At 42.3% G+C, this 15,433-nt stretch overlaps 1 long non-coding RNA gene across 1 annotated transcript; it reads left to right on the forward strand.

Moving 5' to 3' along the window:
• Positions 1-10,361: 10,361 nt before the first annotated feature.
• LOC131572498 (uncharacterized) lies at positions 10,362-13,554 on the forward strand. Its single transcript, XR_009276028.1, has 3 exons — positions 10,362-10,519; positions 11,166-11,351; positions 13,046-13,554. It is a non-coding gene; the product is annotated as an uncharacterized LOC131572498 (long non-coding RNA).
• The last annotated feature ends 1,879 nt before the right edge of the window (positions 13,555-15,433 follow it).

Raw genomic sequence — 15,433 nt, forward strand, 5'->3', positions numbered from 1 at the left:
ATTTCTGTAAGTTTGGCCTCTCAGAAGAGACTTGTCATTTCAGAGCTTGGTGGTGTGCATCCAGTGTGAGGAACCTGACAGTCTTAAATGGTGAGCTGGGCAGTTGGCAGGTAACATTTGTCTATGACATGACATCTCCTGGCTACTCTGGGCAGCATTCATGCTGGTGTTTAGAATTGGTCCTAGGGTTTTCCGGAACCATCTCAAGCAATATGAACTACCTTTTGTGTATTCTGTCACACAGAGAAAAGCTATCCATATAATGGGCTTATCTTGCTTACTCAACACCAAAACATATTGACTTCCTCATGCTTTGCAAAATTGAGCTCATCTAGGCTTGGACTTTGGGTTGTGGACTCTATTTTCCAGCATTACAAAATTAAAAGGTGTGCTGGGCAGGAAGGGAGGATCAAGGAAGTAGGGCAGTAGTTTGCACTCAGTGCCCACAAAGTAGGTGTGGTAGTGCTTAGCCCAGTTCTGGGCAGCAGAGTGGAGCAGGTCTGGCAGGTGAGCAACAGCCTTGCAGCTCACACTGAGGCACTTGGCCAAGTCTGGCCCCTGAGCAGTCTGCTCCTGAGGTCAGCAAATAACAGCCTGCAAGGTCAGGATGTGTGAGCTTGAGGAGAATAAAGATGGGTGTGAGCACAGGAGAAGGTGGGAGGTTTTTAGTGTTGGTGTAGATGTACCTCTGGTGAATACAGTGGTTTTAGTCTTGCTTGTATATCTGTAAAGTGGTAGAGTTCACTTTTAAACAGGCTGGGAAAAAAACCTCCCCAGAAGAATTGTTCTGACCCCTTGACCGTTTGGTAGGTGCTGGAAGAGGAGAAACCAGAAAACAAGCAACTGCTTGAGGCAAAGTACTTAAACTGTGTGTTTTGGCTCAGATGGGAGTAGGGCTTCTGCCAGCATGCTCATCCATTCTCATCTGGATAAGCCTTTGGAAGTAGTTTCTTTGTGTACTTCTCTCAGGTGTCAGAGTTCATCGATGCATCATTTAGCAGACAAAGATTTTGGACTTAGATAGATAAAGAGACAGAGGGCATGGATATTTTGATTTAGGGTTGGGTTGCCTATGGAAGTCTTACTGTGCACGTGTGACTTGAGGTTTACTTAAATATGCAGTATTTAATATGACATCCATATGCTTTTTTTGTAAGACTTTCTTCTTGACTTGAACACATAGTTACCAAACCCTAATAATCAAAATTTTGGTCAGAGGACCACTGTTTGGGACAAAACTTCAGGCAACTTTTCAATACTTGTTAAAGCACAGAGAAATTGTCTAATATGGGAAGCAGAACTGACTCAAAAAATTATTTGAAGTATAGATTAGGTCTAAATGAAGTTCTTTTGGCAGTGAAAAATAAGACTTTTTTTTCTCCTTCTTTGACAAATCCTTATTTCAGCTTTGGTTTTAGCTCAACAGATAGGTAGAAGAGCCAGAGCATATGGTGAGAAGCAAATAAATTTTATGCTAAGGACATGTATGTAGGACTAGCTGTGGTAAGAGTATGATGATTTACTTAATGATACCTTTAGTGGTAATCCCATCCGCACTTTGGTTTAGGCTGTTAAATCAGTCTCTTTTTGCATTAAAAATAATCAGTCCCACTAATTCAATACATCTGTTCTATTGAAGTGTGTTTACTCCTAAATGCATATTTATTTTTCTAAAAATCTTACCAAGTAAACAGCTACACTGTAGGGACTGCAATAGGAATGTCAACTCTAGAACTATATGCTGAATCTGCTTATATTTTATAGCCATGAATATTTATGCATTGTGTGTTGTCCGTTTAAGTAGTACTTCTCTTACCCTTTGTTAGACCTGTCATACCATCTACATTGAACTGCAGTGTATTCTTAATTTTGAAAGAAATGTTGATCAGCACATCCTATGTAAAAATAATTTAGATGGTTTTTTGATTTTTCTCAATGTCAAATATATTTTCCTCATGAATTTTTTTTTTAATTTATACTGTGGAAGGGTGCCAAGGGGACCAGGTGAAGAGGAGTTACCAATTCTCAGTATTTTACGCAGTCTGTCTTCTTATGGCAGTTTGTGCTTTACCCACCTGTCTGATTTTGTGAAACCAGGATGCCTCATCTGAACTGCAAATAAATTTGGGGGTTTACATCTGTTTCTTCTGCTTTATATCACTGATAGTTTTAATCCTGAAAATAAAAAGTACAACTTGAGCTAATCATCTTTGCTGTGTGTTCTGTACTGCTGTTCTGATACATGATGATGTTGTGAATCAACTATCAGTTGAGCTGAGTAACTTCTCTGATGCAGAATGGTGTCATGGAAGGTTGGTTTGGGATTTTTTTTGAGGTGCTGCATCTTGCTGTACTTTTGTCCCCTGAGGAGGCAGATGCAGACAACATCCTTATTTCTAGGATGTGCTGACAACTTCTCAGTGCAAGTAGTAGTGGAAAGTGTTTAGAAATCAGTGTGTGCTTGCACTTGTGCATACACACAGCTAACATCTTTGCCTGATTGCACTGGGACAAAAGCATGCTAATCATGGATCCAGTTCTGTCTTGGAAGGCAAGTACAACTTCTGTGCAGCCTCTACTGCTGTGGCACACGTGCTGAAGCTCCATTGTAATACTTGATCCGGAAACGATCCGGAAACAAAACATTGATAATGATTCCTGGAGCCTGGGCTAATGTCGGGTGCTTGTAACCAATGAGATCAGACACACCCTTCTTTTGGGTTGCTTTCAGCGTGCCTGTCTTGAAGATATGGGAATACTGGAGGTGGGGGGAGGGAGCGAATGGATGGTCCTGATTCCCTCATGTTTTCAGACAGTTGTGACAGAGGGGGAGCTATCTGTAGATATATATTTTTTTTTAATCCCAAAGTTAGAGCTGGAAATTCTGAGCTTAATCACTACCTGTTGTCTCAGACCTCAAAGCAAGTGTTTGCAAATCAGCCTTCATTAGCAGTGACTCAGACAAACCTAGCCATTGGTGTCAGTAATGTCTGCAATGTGCTGTAGGCAGGGGGTGTGCCACTATTTTTCAGAAAATACCTATGAACATGAATTTTAAGTGACTGGCATAAGCTGCCAGTGTGTAAAAAGTTGATGGCTAAATAGCTTGGAGTGGCACTGTGGCTTCCACCCACCCACCCCCGCCATGAAAATTATGTACCTTAGAGGGGAGTTCAGGTGCAAGAGTGAGCAGGATTTCATCATATTACTCCCCTAGGGGATTTAATGGTGTGTTGGGGTGGGGGGGTTGTTGTTTTGGTTTTTTTTTTTTCTGTGTGCCTTTAGCAATGCTGGACAAAGTCATACATGTATATACATGTGTGCATGGAATAAATTGTTATTTTGAAGCTTGCAATGAGACAGCGAAAACTAGAAGGATGTTCTGTGACAAATTTATGCATGCCCTTTATACTGAGTTTCGCTGTTGCCACAAACCTGTGATTAGCTGTTCGAACAAAATCATTCCTGATTTGCATTTGTCTTATTATTTACCTCTTAGGGGATGCTGCTGAACCTGCATGCAGTTTTTTAGCTGTGGAGGACAAACTCCTGCATGCTGTCTGAAGGACAGCCAGCTTGGAACCCGGTGTATGCTGCCAGTAGCTCTCGTTCCACATCTAGCTGGAAGGTGAGCAAAATGCTGGCAGGCTCTGAAGCTGAGTAATGGTAATGTCACTGATTCTTCTTTTCAGTTAGGTGACACACCAGGCACTCACATTAGACTCTAAAAGCATTTGACCAAAAGCCTCTCTCCAATTTAAATGTACCAGGTGGGGTCAGTTTGTCATACTCTTGGGTGAGCAGATGCTGGAAAAAGAAACCAAGTGAATTTTGAACTACTGCTTGTTAGTGAGCCCAGCTGCTCTTCTTGGGGATCAGGGTTTGATCCACTCAGCTGATTGTGCCACTGCCTGAAGTCGAGACAAAGTGAATTCTTCTGGAAAAGATGGTGAGTGTGACCAGGATCATTAACAGGTAACTTGCTGCATGGATAAGCTGTTAATACAATCACACTGAAAATAAACTTTCCCTCAGTTTAGGGATTTGTTTAAATTAAAAGCAAAATTTGCTTAGAGTAGAAAGTGGCTTGTTGTTTTTGTTCTTTCTTGTATATCTCTTATCTGCAGTAGAAATAAAAATACCTTGGGGAAAGTACTCTGGGATGGTGCAGTCTGTTTAAGGGAGAAGCTACTGTTGTACACATAACTGTGTACAGGTTTATATCTGCAAGTTCAACAAAAATTTGGCCTCAGAGTCACTACTGTTCCTGTCAGCAACCAGTGAGAATGCGTGCCCATGGCAGAACTGCTTATATGGCCAAATTTGTGGATTCAAGTTTCCAGGATAATCTGTGGGCTGAAATTGCATACAGCTGTAAATTGGGTAGTACTTCAGAGATGTGAATTCTTCTTGTGTCTGCTTGAGATTATTTTTTGTTCTGTAAAAGTAAAACAATCCCATTTGTTGCAAGATATGATTTCTTAGCCTGGCTTCTAATCTAAAATTTGTGCAAGGGTAATTTTCTGCTGCCACTACAGAGTCAGCAGTTTCTTGGTGGAAGAAAGGAAGCAACTGGCAGTACCTTAGGCATTAGAGCATCAAGGGAGCTTAGCTGGTAGCTGCATAAAGTGGGAAATGTATGGTACAATGCCAGCACAGACTGTCCCTTTAAGAGGCAGATGGATGAGCCTTTAAAAGGGTTCTGTTGTCTCAGGAGATGCTGGACAATGTGTTGGTCTTCATGCAAAGACTTGCAGGTTTCAGTGAAATGACATAAAAGCTTGGTTTGTGTGTGCAAAGCCCAGATGGTATCTCATGCTTGGGTTTGAAAGCGTGTTTTCTGTTTGACCAGAGTTGCAGGTGCCATTGTTGTTTCATCTCTGTTATAATAATGAGAAAGTTTTGATACAGTTTGTGCAGATGCTGTTTGGGTGGCTCAGCAGAGGAACGGGCAAATGGCTGGCACAGCCATGTCCCCCAAGCCCCTTACAGCCCCGCTTTATGCTGTGGGACAGCACCTTGCCACTTCAGGTATGTTTGCAACTCTAATACCAAATTCCTCTTGGGCTGGACATTTGTGAATGCAAAATACAGAAGAAATTGAGAACTGAGTTATTTCTATTGTGTTGCTTCTGGCAAATACTTTCTAAGAAAGGGAAAACAAAACACTGCCTAGGAGGTGTTTCTTCCTGCATCAAAGTCATCCTTTGGCAGATTGGGCGGAGAACACCACATTGTTTATTTGGTGAGGTCTGTATAAATGAGAATTAAAGGTGGCAAAAATATTTTTCTTTAATATTTTTACTGAACATTCACTTTTTATTTTGTTCATAGCAACTGAGCAAAGGGTTGGGTTTTGGTATTCCTGGGTTTTCTTCCAGCTTGAAATTGCAAAACCTAAAATTGCAAATGCAAGAAAGAAACAAAAACCGTCCAGAGAGGCTGGAGCAGTGGAAAGGGAGGAGGAAAGGTATGCAGCAGTGATAGTGCTGTAACTTGCCCTTTGAAACAGAAAATAAAGCTCTTGGTTTGGAGTGTTTTTTTGAGACAGACAAATTATTACACCAAGTTCAATCTTTGAGCCACGTCCAGTACAAAGTTCATTTGATACATTAAATGCAGTCCCACATTTGCAAATATGCTGAATTTGATTTGATTGCATCTTTTGGAAGGCTATACTAGCAGCAAATAAAATACATGCTAGGCATTCCTCCTGAGAAAAATAACAATTGCTAGTATTTCAGTCTAAATATCTCAAATGCCAATAGTTTTTCTTATTTTTCTTTATTTCCGCTCTTCTTAAAGAATCATAACTTGAACTCTGAAGCGATAGAAGCAGCCAACTTATCCTGCGTGATAGTGGATAGTGCTGGAAAATGTGCTTTTGGTCATTGCCAAAACAAAAAATTTAGAAGTGTATGTTGCAAAGATAATCAAATTCTGGCCTTCCATCGATCGATCTTGAAAATTGCCCTTAGTAACACAGTTGTCTGAGGATCACTGACACAGGCTGTCTCACCAGACTGACTCCTTTGCTGCACACCACAGTCGTGTACACGGAGAGATGAACTGGTATTTCTCAAGGCTGGTTTTCCCCCTGTCTGCTGGGTATGTTCACTGTGCAGGCATGCACAGTGCTGGCAAAAACACTTGAAGCCAGACAAATCCTTCCAGGCATTAAGATCCAGAATGAATCTGAAACTCAGTGTAGGTTTCCTGAAATATGTCCACAAAGGAAGAGCAAGGCTGCTGTAAGAAGATTTTATGCTAGCAGAGTCTATGTAATTTGGAGGATCCTAGAAATTCCTACCATGTAAGTGCTTGTTTACACAGTACTAGTTCTGGAAAAAGTTCTGGAAAAAGTTTGGTGGTGCCAAATTGGGAGAGAGAATTGGGGTTGTTCAGCCTGGAAATGAGAAGGCTTGGAATGACTTAATTGTGACCTTCCAGTACTTGAAGGGAATCTACAAGAAAGATGGGAGAGGGACTTTCTACAAGAACAAGTGGTGACAGGACAAGGGGGGGATGACTTGAAACTGCCAGTAGGTTTACATTAGATGCTAGGGAGAAATTCTTTACTGTGAGGGTGGTGAGGCTCTGGCCCCCCAGAGAAGCTGTGTCTGCCCCATCCCTGGAAGTGTTCAAGGCCAGCGTCAATGAGGCTTTGAGCAACCTGGTCTAGTGGAAAGTGTCCCTGCCTGTGGCAGTAGGACTTGGAAGTAAATGTGCTTTAAGGTCACTTCTACCCCAAGCCGTTCTATGATCTTCATATGACCTGGATTTTGTGCACAAAGGAGATTGCTTTCTCAGTTATTTGACTGTCATGTCCTAGAAAGATTTATTAAAAACTAAGTTGCTAAAAAAATTGCTTGTTTACGGCAATAAACTAGATAATTACAATCTTGTCTTCTTGCATTTATTGCCAAGAACAAGAACTCTTAAGTAGCTTAATTTCCCTTCCACATGTTCCTTCCTCCTGTCTTAAGGTTAGGTTTGTCCACTTTCCAAGGCTGAAGGATAATGTAGGCAGCATTAATAAATGTACCAGGGAACTGGCTTCCCAAGATCGGAATTATAGTGCAATTCTGTTTACCCAAAACTAAAACAAGAGACTTGGGTGGTGAATTTTTTCACTGTTCTGTTATGATCCTGTGATTCTTGAAGCAGAAAAGGCTGTTAGAGCAAGGATTTTAGCAGAGACTGAGGAAAACAGCTGAAAAATCAAGCTTCCAGAGAACACTGGAATACCCACTAAATCTGAGTGCTTTTGTAGATGGCTAACAAGTAATCAGCTTGAAATCCTTGTATTCATGTCCCACTCTCTGTGAGTGGTTGGTTAGAGCACTTTAGAAAAGATGAGAAGAAAAATCCTTCTCATTGTCCTTATACCTACTGAAATGCAATATTTAGTAGACAGGTCTGTGATGTTGTCCCCTCTGCTTCTCAAGGGACCTGGGCTGGCAGATGCCTAGGCTCACCAGTGTGTCCCAGGTGTCTGTCATATGTTCTGTTGTTGTTGATGTGCAGTTGCCCTGTTCTGTTCCTGGGACCTTGCTTTGGGAGGCTGGTATGGCTTTAGTTGTTGTCACACACCCTTTGTGCCTGTGGAATGGATAGGCAGAATTCCTTTCATGGATCTCAAGCCTTGCCAAAACTACAAAATGTTTTGGAAGTGGCAAACTGAAAAACCTGTGTTTATTATTTTTGTTTAGAAGAAGAAAACACTGACTGCCTTCTTATATGCTGCAAATGGCAGTGGTGATTGTTATACCTGCTGAGATGACAGAGGTGTTGCACTACATTCATTAAAGCCTGAGGAACAGTCCTGCTCCAGTGCTGAGAACTACAAATCCATAGCCTGACACAGGCACTAGTCTGAGCACAATGAAACCAAACTCCCACATACAGACTTGAGAACACCCTCTGTGAAATCCTGGGGTGCTGTCTCACCTGGCTCTTCCTGTGACACACCTCCCTGGGGAATTCAGATTTCCAGGGTCAAACTTAGGCTCGACCCCATGTTTTGAGATACCATCTCTAACATTTAAGGGCACCACACCTTATTCTTCTTTTCTTTAAGACTCCTGGATGTGGTAGGACAGGAGAAGAATGAGCAGGTGCTACCCGCTGGCCTATCTCAAGCTCATGCTTACATCTCTGTCTCATTTCTGTCTATCAGAGTAAGTCTGCTCTATCCAGCGTCTCATCATTAATGCTGGTGCAGTTCCTTTCCTAACTCAAAGTTAGCTGGCACGTGTAACTGTGTCCCACAAACGAGTTTAATTAAGTATGGCTTTATGGCTCCAAGCTGAGACAGTATTCAGGTTGATTGGGTTTTTTCCAGATCTGATTGGTCTAGGAATAGAGTTGAAAGCTGCTTTTTAGTTTCAAAACACTTAACCATCCTACTAAATTTACTAGCATTGGCAAGATGCCGCCATGTGGGACGGAGTCCAGTACCGGCAAGGTGGTAGAACTGCTCTCTTACTTAGGTGGTTTTTATTGAATAGCAACCATAAAAGACCACCTAATACTTGAAATAAACAGGGCAGGACACTTTTTCTTCTTTTAATGCCTTTATTAAAAGTGAGAAGCACAGGATTGGGAAGCTCAACAGATCTGCAGTCTTCATCATCTCTCCCAGGGCGATGAGAAGGACATGCACAGCTTTGTCCACTGAGGCAGAGCTGGGGGTCCACACCTCGTGGGAGCCTTTAAGGATGTGACCCCCGGTCTTCAATTCCGCAGCTTCGCCCCCCTTCTCGGTCCCGGCGTCAGGGCGACTCCAGCGCTCAGGGGGAGAGGTCACGAAGGTCTCCGGCATCTCTGCAGGCTCAGCACTCCGTTCCTCACGTCCAGACATCACTCCCATCTCTCAACTCTATACTGGCTCGTTGTTTTGAGGTTCTTTTCAGTGTGTTTGGAATAGTAGCTTCCCATGGCATGCTGGTCCCAAAGTTAGTTTGCATGCAGCCCCTCCCACGTCTCAGTCCCTTCTCTTCACCGTCTGGGGAGGACCCCGCCCTTCTTGGGAGAAGTGCCATTAACTCAGCCCCAGCCAGAGCTTTTACCATTACAAAAACAACTATTAACAACAACGACCCGGAATTACCATAACAAACAAGCAGCACCTCAGCAGCAGGTGGTAACCTTTTTCTTACAAAAATAATTGGCAGATTTTTGTTTATAACAATATTCATCCAAATTTTTCCTTCTGATCTGATAGGAGCAGGATGTATACATAGCATTGAGTCTGAGGGAAATGTGGGCTCTCCTCTCCCATGCCTTTCTCTGTGTGTGCCAAATTAAGGGAGAAGAGAATTCAGAAAATGCAAAGAATTCTTATTTCACTTTTCTCCTTGCTTGTTTTAAAGTGGTGGAGTGAGAAGCTGGTACCTTAACATGTCTTCTATTTATTACCCTAGACACACTTCTTTCTGATGTTGATACGTGGAAAGGGAATATCCTCACCCAGGGGTATTTTGGACTCCTGTTACTGTATTTGCTGATGTTTGTAAAACTCTGTTTGCTGTCCTGTCTGTTTGTTGTTCCGTTTCAACACACCTTTAGCTGATCTATGCTCCAGAGAACTGTTAAACATTGCAGGCATGCTTGAGGAAGGCAACTATTTTTTCTTTCAACTTGGAGCGCAGCACTTAAATTCATTGGTGCAGCAGAAGGAGCAGTAGATGTGCTGTGGGTGGTGCTAAACTGGTTTGCAGAGAGCTGGGAACAGCATGAAGAGTGGAACAAAAAACTTTTAGGCTGTGATGGGATGGATAAGTTAGCATCTATGAGCTGGCAGACTTTGTTGTGTGGGAGTGTTAGAGCTTTAACAGCTTTGTCAGCTATAGAAGGAGCACTTTGGGAAGTCTTTGAGCCCCGGCTATCCTTTGCCTTGGAGACGGCAAAGGAGAAGATCACCAGAGATGGTTAATAAGGCTTTAGCTGCTGAGCTCACTAAACATTCTTCCAGTTCAATGGCCTGTGCAGAATGATGTGTTTAGTCAATGTTTAATTCCTAAGCAACAAATGGTGATTGTCATACTAGGAGGCACTTGTGGTGTTGACTGAAGCAATGGAGGCCAAGGATTGAAAAGGTCATGCAGGAAGATTACTTTGGCAGCCTCAAAGCTCTCACCTCTAGTCAGGTCCCTTCTTAGCAGGAGAAAACAAGGAGAAGTTTATGCTGCCTTAAGGCCAAAAAAGGTTTTCCAATAAGAAAATAAACTAGCTGTTAAAAAAAAATGGCTGTAGGAAACAAAACAAGGGGAAATGTGAACTATGTATAGCTGAGGGAAGACAGGGGAAAGCAGGAAAAGAAGAGACATTTACTCTTTCCCTGGTGATGGGATGTAGCTGGTCAGTAGAGGCAGGCTGTAACTGACAGTAAGAGGAGAAATTAGCAGCAGCTGTTGAGGCGGTTGAGGGCTGCTTAAATAGCTGATATCTGGAGAAGAGGTGAGAGAACTGAAAACAATGCCTTCATGGAGCAGAGAAGATGTGGATGGCATGTCAGGTAGAAAACTCAAGAAACTTTCTTGTTGAATGAGTCAGAAATGAGAAGAGCCCTCTCAGCTGAGAGCATCTAACTCTGTGTCACCTTTAGCCTTCTCCAATATCTGATTGTGAAGGCATGGGCCCTGGGCTCTGAGCAGCCACCAGGGCTGTTTTTCTCCAAGCCTGGCCTGATTTTGTCTGAAGCTGCTTTATCCAAGGATTTTGTTAACTCAAGCTTGGGGGGGGGGGGGGGGGGCAAGGGGAATAGACATATGACATTCCTGCTTCCTATGAAACTAACTCAAAGCATGTGAAGTTTACAAGTCCTTGTAAAGTTTGGCCCAGGCCAGTGGGACTAGCTTAGCTGTTTCCTACATATAGCAGCTCATTTCTGTATCAGTGCTAGGAGGATTGGGATGATTTGTCCCTTATTGTTCTTTATTTTCTATGTTTTATACATCAAAGTGCATAATAGCAATTATTTTGTGCTTTTCCAACTCTACTGAGTAAAGTACACGGGGATTTTGTGATACAGACAAAGAGTAAAGTGCTGCTCAAACCACTGCACTTTCCAGGTTGTGACTCAGTCTTTGGGATTGCTTTGTCTTAAAGACAGATAGAGCTATAACCAATTTTTTTTACTTGTTTGTTTTTTGTTTTGTTAGGCTGTTGTGAGCCTGGACATGTGCAATGCAGACCAGAGTTCTGCTTCACTTTTAGAAGATTAAGGCAAGACTGAGTAGATTCTCTTTGATCTACCAAGACCTCCACTGCTGATCTACTAAAAGAGGGCAAGATTGCAAGCTAATAATAGGGTTTATTTGTGGTCAGGACACACTACTTCTTCCAAGGTGAATGTTGGCTCCAGTACTTATTCGCTGGGCACCAGGAATAAGTTTTCCCCCGTGTAATTTCCAGTTGCAAGATAGGTTTAGTTCTAAATTACTGATCTGTGATGATTTCAGTCATGGCAATGATTGATTTTGCTGATGAGTTGATGGTTTTGTAAACATGTAGGGCAGCTCTGCAAAAGTCATTGTTTATGAGGTATTTGCTGCTTTTCCTTTTCAAATTTCATGCTGTTTACTTTGAGAATGCTGTATAAAAGTTGCATGTCCTGTGAGCCAGTATTACTTTGCTCAGTGTTAGCAGGGCTGAGCTGTTCCAGCAGTAAGGGTGCACATTCCAAAGCAATTAGAGCAGATTCATAAGTAAATACTGCTCAGCAGCTGATAAAATGCCTTTCAGATGTCTTCGTAAAATAGATTCAGGTGACCAGTAAAGAACTACTTTCTTTAATCTTTGCAGTCAAATGTGAAAATACTTCTTTTGATTCTTAACAGCTTTTTCATTTAAAAATTGCTGTGAATTGAAAGTAGTTCATTTGTCTTGTTGAAATAGCCTGCAAGTGAGTCACAGTGAAAAGAAATGGTGACAATCATGGATTCCCCACCCTATGTGCTTTGTCAGGGTCTCTGCCCTCTCTGACCGTAACCACCCATTGAAATAATTTCATGCTTGGTTTACTGTGAGTATAAAATCTTCTAGGGAGGAGGAAGAACAAGTGGGAGGGTGGAAACAAAAAAAAAAAATAATTTCCTCTACCTATAAACTGGTGTACAAAATTGCAGTTCATCTGGGAAGCTCTGCAAACTGAAGCATACCTGTTTTCTTCTCAGAATGAGGATGGCTTCAAGCTGCAGCACTGATTCCCAAACATGTTGGACCAGCTTTTACCTATATTATCCCTTGTCATAGAGCTTTGAATTCCCAACCTCAGAACAGGGGTGTGATCTCCAGGCCCTTTTGCAAGCCCACCTCACAGCTATCTGTATTTCCAGCTGTGAGAACACCTGCCCTGGGGCACTCTTTGGGAAATGCATAGGATATTGGCCATTATGTATGCCAAGACCAAAGCTAAAAATATTTTTCCAGAAGCATTCTTTCAGAAATTAAACAAAACAGTCTTTTACATGTCGGTTTGCTTTTCTCTTTCATTACCCCTGTTTTCCTGATTTTCATTCTCTACTATCTTTTATACCTCTTGGCTAGTGTTACTTTCTGGGGATTGTTTCCTTTTGTTGAATCATAAAATAAATGGACCTTTAAAGGCCATCTAGTCAAAAAAACCCTGGAATAAGCAGGGACATTCTTTACCAGACCAGGTTGCTCAGAGACCTGCCTAGCCTAACCTTGAATGTTTCCAAGAATGAGGGATTCACCACCTTTCTGGGCAACCCGCTCCAGTGTTTAATCACAGTCATTATAAGAAACTTGCTCTTTATAGCTGATCTAAATCAGCCTTCTTCTCATTTAAAATCATCACCCCTCATCCTATCACAGCAGTCCCGCTACAAATTGGTCCTTATCCTTCTTATAATCAGAGAATCATCAAGGCTGGAAGAGACCTCTAAGATGATCAAGTCCAACCATTAACCCAGTACTGCTAAGACCCCTTGAAATACTGAAAGGCTGCTCGTAGGCTTTCTCACAACCTTGTTCTCCTAGGAAGAACAATCACAACTCTTTTTGCTTATCCTCACAGGAGAGGGGGTTGTAGCTTTCATCTTAATGGCTTCTCTGCACAAGAAGACAGGCAGGAGGGGGCAAGGCAGGACACTCACTGGAAACTCCAGCTGCAAGGATGAAGGAGGCCAAACATGCGAATGGGTGCATAGGGCTGAGTGCTGAGCCTAAGGAGCTGTAGAGAGTGGAGGTGGGCCTCAAGCAATAAGAACTTCAGCCTGGACAGTGCATGAGCCAAACCCTAAATCTGTTTGCTTTGACTGGGTAACGTAAGACCTGCACTTGGACACTGTGGTCCAGGCCCTGGCCAAGCATATGGAGCATTAGTCTGTGTGAATATGAGGAAGAAATAATCAGCTTTGGCAGTCCAAGTCCCAAGCCTGTTATATAAGCACACCCTGTACCTTAAACCTATGTGTAGCCCTTTTTCCAGTTCAGCATTTGAAAATGTGTCCTTGCTCCAATGCTTCACCCTGATGAAGAAAACAGAATTTATAAAGAAGATTTTAAGCATAAAGTTGCCTTTTGTTCTGTATTGTACTGGAGCACACAGATAGTAATCACACACAAAGATCTGTTTAATTTCCTTTACTCCAGTTAACAGAAGTAAAGCTAGCATTGGTTTGGGATCTTTTTTTGGTGGTTGTTGTTTTGTTTGGATTTTTTTGTTTGGTTTGTGTGTGCGTGTGTATATTTTTGTATTGGTATTGTTCTGTTTTGATATGGTTTTCCTGAGGGTGGTTGTATGTAATGTGGTAGCATGAGAATTGTCAGTCAAAGAACTGGCTTGGCAGTTTTCTGTGGATATCCAGGAGGTTGCTAATGGCATGTATCTGGCAAGGTTCCAGATGTGATCAACTATCAGAAGATATTCTTCCCCTTGCTACCCCCACAAGCTTTCTTCCAGAACAGCACCTTATATTTATACTTGGTAAATCCCATTGCTGCTGGAAACCTCGGCCAGCTCTGTAGAGTACCTCTAGCCTGATGTGATATCCAGGTAAGTCAAATCTACTTTTTCTCTTCCTGCCTCCCAAGTCTAAATATAAAAATCTGTGTTTCCATGTGGTATTTCTTTTATAATCCCAAGCTAAACTAAATAGAAAATCCTGTTGATTATGCTATGCAGTCATATTTGACATGATTGTCTTCCTCAGCTAGACTCAGCTTTTTTAAAATAAAAAACAACAAACCGAGTATTTCCAGAATGAGGCAACTAAAGCTTTCCAACATCTCTGGGATCTTCAGTTCACAAGAAGTGTCCTGATCCTGGTTTGCTGTAAAACCTAAACAAAATCTTTAGGTCAACCTTACTTCCACCACTGATCTCCACTAAATTAGAGACAAAGTACATTAGAGTACAAATTTTACCTGGATTATTTACCTGGAAGAGCTTTAAAGGACCTTCCTCAGTTTGGAAACTTTGTGGAAAAAGTAAAAGGAAGTTTCTATAATTTTATGTTTAGTTTCAAGCTGGAGTCAGAACCTCCATGGTATTTTCTGGCTTTGGTTTGGAAAGGCAGACACTTTGGCTATCAGCCAGCTGGCACAGGATAGCTTTCAGCCCTCCCCATGGAACCCTGCTCTCTGCAGGTCAACAGCTGAGCCACAGAGTCTGGCCACAGGCAGGAGAGTTGGGTCCTGGCCAACTTGGCATGCTGCAGCCCTGCTGGGTAAGGATGCAGCAGGCCAATAACAGCCTCTGGGAATCAGGAAGAGGACCTGTAAGGAGCCTACCCCTGCCTCCCTTGGGAGGGTGCTGCTGCTTCACACCAGCATTGGTGTGGCAGGAAGCAGGTGTATACATCATTCAGGACTGGATGGGAGGATTTTTATATCTCTATTTCCTAATCCCACACTAAGTGGAACAAGGTTGAAATCTGCAGCAAAATTAGCTCTGAGTCCTACTACCCTGAGTGATATTCAGACTGCTAAAAAAAATTTTTAAAGTCCTGTCATGGTTCTTAAAATCCATGTGTTCTTACCTACTTCAAAGCTCTTGTGTTGGCATGACCAGCAGCAGTCCTATATGTGGTCCCATGTGATGAGTGATGTTATTTGCCTGCAGAGGAGGAACCTCCAAAGTCCTCCTCTGCTATAGAAACAGAATCATAGAATGGTTCGGCTAGAAGGGACCTTAAAGGTAATTTAGTTTTCAACACCTGTGCTATGGGTAGGGATACCACCCACTGGACCTTTTTGCTCAGGATCCCATCCAAGGTGACCTTGAACACTTCAGTAGATGGGACAGCTTCTCCAGGCAGCCTGTTCCAGTGCCTTGCCACTCTCATAGGAAACAATTCCTTCTTAATGCCTAATCTAAACCTTCCCTCTTTCAGTTTAAACCTTGCCCCTTGTCCTGTCACTGTCTGCCCATATAAAAACTCCTTCTTCCTCCTTTTTATGA

This window comes from Ammospiza caudacuta, chromosome 2, assembly GCF_027887145.1.
Source record: "Ammospiza caudacuta isolate bAmmCau1 chromosome 2, bAmmCau1.pri, whole genome shotgun sequence".
NCBI classification, from domain to species: Eukaryota; Metazoa; Chordata; class Aves; order Passeriformes; family Passerellidae; genus Ammospiza; species Ammospiza caudacuta.